General features: G+C 41.4%; 1 long non-coding RNA gene across 4 annotated transcripts; it reads left to right on the forward strand.

Annotated features, from left to right (window-relative positions):
- The first annotated feature begins 1,058 nt into the window (after window positions 1–1,058).
- On the forward strand, window positions 1,059–7,856 carry LOC131091519 (uncharacterized). Of its 4 annotated transcripts, XR_009115401.1 has the most exons (5): window positions 4,414–4,464; window positions 5,155–5,230; window positions 5,349–5,608; window positions 5,718–6,117; window positions 6,890–7,856. It is a non-coding gene; the product is annotated as an uncharacterized LOC131091519 (long non-coding RNA). The 4 variants fall into 4 exon arrangements; XR_009115402.1 differs by lacking the exon at window positions 4,414–4,464 and adding an exon at window positions 1,059–1,205 and having other exon boundaries at window positions 5,349–6,117; XR_009115403.1 differs by having other exon boundaries at window positions 5,349–6,117; window positions 6,712–7,856.
- Window positions 7,857–8,119: the final 263 nt, after the last annotated feature.

The raw sequence follows: 8,119 nt of genomic DNA on the forward strand, positions 1-8,119 counted from the left end.
TGAGCCCGTGTGGGTTTGGAGCGGGGACTTTTCTCCTTCCCCTTTGCAATTTCATCTTGCCAGTCCCTCCCCGGTTCCCCAGGAACAAAAGTGGAGCTTATGAGGACAAAAGGAATTACGGAGAAGGAAGCAGCTCCTCTTCTCTTATTGTCTGTGTTTGAACTGAGGGGATCCCTCTTCACTTGTGGTTTTAAGGGTGTTGATTGCAGGAAAAGCTGCCTTTTCCAGGCTGTTAGGGGTATCCCGGGGGTGACAGGGAATCCCTGCGTTCTATTTTAAGGGGAATGGGAAAAATATTCTTGTGGTAGTATGGGTTTGATTTGAAGGCAGCCCACCCCATTTTCATCACCCTAGGGTTTAAATGGAGGGGGCAGCCCTGGTGTCCCTCCTTTTCAAGGGTTTGAAATCGCCCTTTCCCATCAGTCGAAGGCTTTCATTTGAGGAGCACCCCTTCTTTTCTGCTCTCCTAGGGGGTGAAATTGGAGGGGAGAAGGCATTTCTTTGCCCTTGTTGAAGTGAGGTGAGCCCCGCCTGCGGCGTAGGTTTCGGGGTTGGCTTGTGGGAAGCCGCAGCTCCGGCAGCGTTTGCAGGGCTGCAATGGGCCTGTGCCGCTGCATTGGAGGGCGCTCCTCGTGCCCGCGGCCCGGCCCGGAACGTTCCTGGGCCGGAGCGTTCCCGCTCGGGAGCGCTGCTGGCACGGCCCGAGCAGCTGCCGGGGCGCACGGGGTTTTGGCGCGGCCAGGGCGGCAGTGGTGGAGCCGCGCCGGTGCGAGCCGTGCGGAGCCGAGCGGAGCCGGGCCAGGCCGGCCAAGGGCGGCAGAGGCGGCGCGGGCGCTGCTGCGCCGGCCCGGGCGGTGCCGGCCGCTCCGTCCGCTCCGGGCACGGGGCTCGGGCGCCGCCGGTAGCCCCGGGCCCGGTGCCGGCCCCGCCGGGCAGGGGCAGCGGGCGGGGCTCCCCGGGATGGCACCGGCCCCGCGTGCCGGAACATCCGCCGCAGGAGCCGCTTTCCTGCTGGGAGCCGCGCTCCGTCTGGGGCCGGCAGCAAGCGCGGGGTTCGGCCGCTCATAGTTCGGCGGTGCCGTGGCTCGGAGGCGCTTTGGAGGCGTTGATTGCATCGCTGTGTTCGGTTTGCAGCGGGTGTACGCTAAGGGATAAAGTGTTCTTCCTGAGTGGTACGGTTCTCGGTGCCGGTAGGGATGATAAAGGTTTGTTTTGGATTGAGTTTTGTAGTCGGAGTTTTTTTTTTTTTCCGGGGTATTATGTTTAGAAGGGCGCGCAATGTTTTTTACGGGTCATAGCGTGAAGCAGCGGTTCGGATTTTAATTCTGTTGCGGTGGCTTTTATTAGTGTGAGTGTGTAGTGTTTGTTTTGGAGGGCTTGAGGTAGCGTCGTGTCGTTCATAGCAGCGGGTTTTTAATCTTTATAATTGCATGTGTGTTTATCGTCTTCCAGGGCTTTTATTTGGTTGGTTTATTTGATTGTAGTGTATGTTTTATGGTTACGGGTAAATTGGGGGACATTGTTTATGGTTACGTTTGTCTTTAGTCTTTGTGTTTGTTTCTAGGTGGTATTTTTATTTTGATAGCTTGAGGCACTATGGGTTTATTCAGTTGGGAATAATTTTTTTGTTGCAGTTTTAAGTTTATCTGGTTTTTGGTATTATTCTTGTTGGTTTCTTTATTTTCTTTTTTTTTGTTGTTGTTGTTGTTGTCTTTTAATTTTTTTGAGTATTGTTTATCAGGGTTTATTTTGGGAACATGGGTATTTATATGGTGGTTTTTTAAACTATTTATTTATTTGGGTAGTTAATTTCTTAGTTTTTAGTGGTTGAGATGTTTTTCTATTTTGTTAATTAGTTCAGGTTTTAAAGTTACTTTTACAGAGGATTGTTTATTCGTTAAGTTAGTGTAGAGGTAGAATTTTGTTGGTTTTTTCTTTTTTAGTAACGTCGTTCAGGGTGAGTGGCACTGGCTTGAGTTTAGTAGATTGGTTTGACTTTTTTTTAGTACTTTTTGTAATTTGCTGTGTGTGTTTCTATAGGATTTTCTTTTATTTTGGTTCCATTTTTCTGTCGTGATGAGAATTGTTATTGAAAAGAGTGTTCTTGGTTTTTTCGCTGACACTTGTTTGGCTGTTGGAGGTATCTTGATGTTTTTGGAAGATATTGGTGGGAATTTGATGCTGTTTGTTTTGTCATTTCATTTAGGAATTGGATTTTAAATATGCAATTATGACTCTAACTATATTGAAACAAAAGAAATAGATGTGTAGCAATGGGAATGAGCCAATTTTATTTTTATATATTCGGTCAATTTTTAAAATTTAACATGTAACATAAGTCATTATATGTTACAATAAGTTACTCTAATTTTAATAGAGTATTGTGTATGTTTATAGATATATGAATAGAGAATATAAATGTAAATACAAGCCAAGCCAAAATACAAATATATAAATGTATTGCAACTATATGCAGATCTATAAAAAATTAATAATAAATTGTAAATGTAAAATAACATAAATTGATACAATATATAATACACGTAATACTGCATATATTTTATGAAAAATATTATAGGAAATGGATATAAAATAGATATAAATGCGGGTGTGATATATCTATCTACTTATATCTATCATTTGTTGTATATTATGATAAATATAAATATAAAAAAAATTTAGGTAGTTTAAAATAATGGATGGTTTTGTTTTTTCTTTGCCAAAGCAGGGGTTTTAGTGTAAAAATTACAAATACAAATAATATAAAGGTAGAAATATAAGTATAGAAATATATCATAAACACATTAAAGATTTATATAAAAATTAGAAATATAAGGAAAAATAAGTTGTAGCAGTAGATATGGTAAATAATTTAAAAAATAATTCCCGTATATTTTTTGAATAAGGTGCATATTATATGTAGTTATTAATATAATGCATCAACATAAACTATAAATATATATAAAATATCAACTATCTATAAGAAGGAATAAAAGCTCTGTGTCACATGCAGCAGTAGAAAATTTCAGGCTCCCAGGGAATAAATCGTTTTCTTTAAAGCATTTTCGTTTTGGAGTTTTTTTTTTACTCCCGGGTAGCCTGAAAGTTTCTACTGCTGCTTTTTTATTCTAAAGGTGGAAAGGTAAACCAAGATCAGAAATAGAAGAAAGGCAAAGGGAAGGGAAGGAAAGGAAAGGAAATGAAAGGAAGCAGGAGAGCAAGGGGGAAGGGAAGTGGTGAAAAAAAAAACAGAGTGAAAAAAGTAAAAAGAGTTGGAGGAAAAAAGAGAGGGCATCCGGGAGGAGCGGTGCTGCCTCAGGTCCTTCCCCGCCCTGGGGCGAAGGACCCGTTTGATGCCCAGGAGGGACTGCAGCTCCCGGTGGCGGGGGACGGAGTCGTGGCTGTCAGCCCGAGACTACAACTCCCGGCAGGCCCTGTTGCCGGCGCGGCGTGTGACGCAGCGGCTGATGCGGCACGTGAGTGGCTGCCAGCCCGAGACTCCAACTCCCGGCAGGCCCTGCTGCCAGCGCGGCGTGTGACGCAACGGCCGACGCGGCCCGGCATTTTTCTCTAAATCGGCAGTAAATACAGCTGAGTAAAATTAGCTTGGTTTTCTTCCTTCTTTTGTAACTGAACTGTTTTTATTAAAAATTCTATTTGAATATGTAGAAAAAGTGGGGATATCCTGTAATATATCGTAGCTTTTCTTGTTTACAGGGTGCTCAGAAAGCATGCGTCCCTTAGAGTCCCACAGAAAGGTTCTCAGTGCGCTCTCTATCAAGGTATGTATTTACAAATAAGTGATCCCTTTAGATATTTGCCTGTGTACCTTTTCCTGTAATTCAGAGCTTGCGTTCTGTGGGTTGTATGATAAAGCTGTAAAACATGTAAGAATGGTTTTGCAAGTCTGAATCGTTGAAGGCAGCAATAAGTGGATTTAGAGCCTGTTCTTGAGCAGACAAAGGGAAAAAGTGTGACTCTGATGCTGAACTTGTAATTTTTCATTTGACTTGTCTTGAATGATTTAGGAATAGAGAGAACTAGAAAAAGAGAGAAATAGAATTGATTATTGAGCAGTCCTCAAATGCTCACCATAATTCAGTGTAGAGCCAAAGGGAAGGGTGATGGAACAGAGCTCTGTGCTTTGGAAGGAAATAAATTTAAACCTGATCTCCGCACAGAGTCTCACTAACTTCTGTGGTTTTAAAATACAAAATACGTTTAGGAAGTGTTGGAAGTTAGTATTTTGGGAAAGAAACGGCAGTTCCACAGAACATTCCATTTCACAGAGGCTCTAGGAAGGATTCATGTTGTAACTGCTGTCACTGCAATCAGTTGGTGGTTCAGCCTTGAAACGTGCACTTGGCCTTCTATAAAGTGCTGTTTTGTTTGCCTTTCATTGCTATGAGTCTTGATAAATTGGAGAAGAGCCCAAGAGAAATTTTTCATCCCTTGATATAAAAGGTAGGAAGTGACTTTTTTTGGTTTGGTTCTTTTTCTTTATTATTTCCTGGAAATAAAAGTAATTAAGTATAGGTACTACTGGTTTGTTTCTTCCAGTAGCAGATGATAACAATAGCAGTAGTAATAGTAAAAATAATAATAGACATAATAATAATAGCAATGTAATACTACCTAAACTGTCTTTATCCATTGGACTGGCCATTTCAAATCAAAACTTCTAAACACAAATCAAACCATCATCCTTGTAGAATCTTTCACAGCAGTGGGCTAAAGATCCTGGTTTTGTTGACAGGATTTATTGGTTCTGGAAGAGCAAGAGGGAAGTACAAGCCTAACTACTTCTAGCTCACAGACCCATCCAGTGAACCCAGCTTTGTGTTTTGGTGGGCTTTTGATGACTTTGAAATCAATTGCTCATTCCAGTAAAAAAAATTCATGTTTTTTTGAACGTGACAGCAGAAATAACTTTAAGCACCAACTTAATAATAATAGATCACCAGTTTAAGTTAAAAATTCATGCTATACTAACAAAGTTCAAAGGTAAATTATTACCTATTAGGAGATGGTATAAAGTGTATGTTCTAATGTGTAATGCAAAGATACATACATACCAGATAGTCCTTAGAGGAAACAAATTTTTATGACTGCTGTTTGATTGTTTACCATACGATATTTGGTTTTATTTCCCAGGGATCGGTGAATTTTAACTTTGGAGTCCTCTATGCTAAGGATGCTCAGCTTACAGATGATGAAATGTTCAGTAATGGTGAGTTTTTCACGTTCTCTTTAATTGCTGTGCTGATCTGAATAAGAAAAAAACAAAAGCAAGAGGGAAAAAAAAGGATGGTTTATTATTTTTTACGCTGTTATGTTTGTTTCCTCAGTATTTGCTGCAGCTCTGCTTACCCAAGCTTTGTGTTCCTTCTGTCCCACTGGGAGTTGCCCAGTTTGGTTGCATCTGGTGAAATTCACCCTGAGACCTTACACAACTAGCTCAAACTACGTGAGAGCCATTTGCAGTTCTCTCCAGACACCTGGAGAATGGGTGACGTTTCTGAGGGTCTGGCAAGTGTACTTCTATCAAAACTCAGTCTGTGAAGTTTCTGGGGAAAACCCTTCTGTGTCCTGAAGGGTTCAAACTCCTGTGAGGATCCATTTATCAGGTGCTCACCTGGATGGTTCCAGCTCTTAAAGTGAACACTTGTACTCTTACCCTGTAGTTTACATCTATTGTATTTTTGTTATTTTGCAAGATTTTTTTATCTTTGCAAAATATTGTGCATTTCACTCTTTGGAACCTCTCAGATGGTTCTTTGGTGCAGCACCACCCCATGGGACACTTGGCTGCTGTCCTGAAGGGGATGGTCGCTAGAATTGTAAATTCTGGAGAGTTTATAAGTCTTCTGTCCCCAGGGAGGTACCATGCTTTGTTTACTTTTGTTCTGTTTGTTAGGCGCTGCTTCTCGTTGCAAGTATGAATTTCAAACTGCCCTGTTCTTATTTTAACTGTTTTCCTGGTTCTCTCCGTCCGACAGGGAAAGACTCTCATATCCTCGTCGTCGGGCTCGGTGCTGTCCAAGAAGATACAGAGACTAAAAAAATCATAAGAAGCAAAATATGACTGCAGGGAAAAGAAGCTGGAGAGAACAGAAGGTGATATTGTTATCCTTACCCTGTATTAGAAACATCCGCTGTGCTTTGATGCTGGCAGCTGCCAGGGGCTTGTTAGCTCTTTGTAGGCAGGTGTAGGTGTTCACTTGTAGGTTTTTTCTCTGGACAAGTCAATTCAAACTTTGCTAAGCTTATATTTGCAAATTACTCTCTAGCACAGTCCAGCATGACATTTTTGAATGTTGTAAAAATACCATGTTACTTGGAAATTGCTAATGATGAGAAGCTTTAGGGGAAAATAAGATGTCAGTGTTGGGAGATGTGAGAAGAATTTTGAGGGGATGTTAGACTGAAATAAAGCACACTTGAAGCTGGACTGGCATGCTGGCAGATCCCCTATTAAACAGTAGTGCTGAGATTAGCCTGGGGGTTGCCCATTGTTTCTGTAGAAATAAATGTTTTCTGGTCTTCAGAAGTAAGCTGCTTTGAAAAGCTGGAAGGCGCAGCATAGTGACAATCCGTGTGCTTCGCATTAAAAATAGATTTCAGAAGGGTCCTAGGCTTTTGTCTTTTCCTAGAAGTCGATGTAATCCTGTCGAGGAGTTTTTAATTCTGTGCTGCCATGTCATCAATCAGGGCCCTGTCGTACTAATCATCATCCAGATGCAAAACAAAAAATCAGACCCTGTCCCAAGCACTTAGAGCCCAGAATACGATTTCCTCAGGCTGCCATTTGTGTGCCATCGGTACTCACCATGGAAGCGAGCTGGGGATTGTTGCACCCGTTGGGAACAAACTGCTTCTTGTCACACAGAAATGGAATTGGGACGACGCCTCGGCCAGCCCCTCTCTGCCATCGTCTCCTGAATCTGCAGCAGAGCAGTTCCAGTCCATCCGGGCACGTGCAATCCAGTTCCTGATGATCTGAGCACACGGAGCAGCGCTCAGCTGCTATGGGGGGCTCAGGGAAGGCAGAGTGTGCATTGTCATCTTCCTGAACCTACAGACAAATCAAAGTGAGAAGCCACAGGGTGGAAATCAGTTGCATATATGCTAAACAAAACTTGCAGGTTGTTTTTAAGAATTGTTTTTGCTTGTTCTTTGTTGTGCTTCTGTGCTTAGAAAACCTCCCTTTAAAATCAGTTCAGTTCATCAGTTGAACCTTTGTTTGCAGACCCTCAGTGAGCAGAATTTGTTGCAGACTCAGTGCACGCTGTGCCGGCCTCCCGGGAGTGTGAGGAGCTCATGTGTGCTACTTTTTGCTTTAGGACGCTCTGAGGTATTTATTCCTTTTGGGATACGTGATGAGAATTCCCAAGAGAGGTAGTTATAAGGTATGACATTGGGAAAAAGCCTGTGTGGTTGGAATGTTGTTGCTGTCAAAAGTTAATTTTTCCTTCATTCTTAGCCAGTAGTTAGCTTTTTGCTTTATTTTTGTGGTATCAGTATTTTATTGTTTAAAAAATTCCTTCAAAATAACTTCAGTGGTTGCCCACCAGTATCTTGTTCAGATTTGCCTATTTGCTTGTAGCTGAAATGTTCACATCTTGTTTATCATTCTGTTTAAGAAACTGCTGCCCAGCCAACTAATAACTGAATATCCATCTGTCTGGGACACGGGGAGAGGATTTAGGTAATGTCTTTGTTTCCAGAAAAAAGTTCCAGTGAAGTTTCTAAATAGAGGAGAAGGGGGTGAAGACTCAGGGCTCTGATGCCGTTGGGGCACCCCAAGGTCCCCAGGAGAGGGAGCGGTGCAGGAGCAGGTGTGTTCTCATCTAATATTGAACAAATTATAAATATAAATATGAAAATTATAAACACGAAAATATTTTTAAAATACTTAAATAAAGCGGGTTTTCTTTATTGGTCAATAGGCAGGGTTTTGATTGTAAAATGTATAAATACAAATAATATAAAAGTAGAAATCTAAGTTTAGAAATATATAATAAATACATACAGATAAATATAAAAATTAAAAATATAAGAAAAAATTAGTTGTAGCAGTAGATATTATACATAATTTAAATAATAATTTAAATCTATT

This window comes from Melospiza georgiana, chromosome 19 (genome assembly GCF_028018845.1).
Source record: "Melospiza georgiana isolate bMelGeo1 chromosome 19, bMelGeo1.pri, whole genome shotgun sequence".
Taxonomy (NCBI): domain Eukaryota; kingdom Metazoa; phylum Chordata; class Aves; order Passeriformes; family Passerellidae; genus Melospiza; species Melospiza georgiana.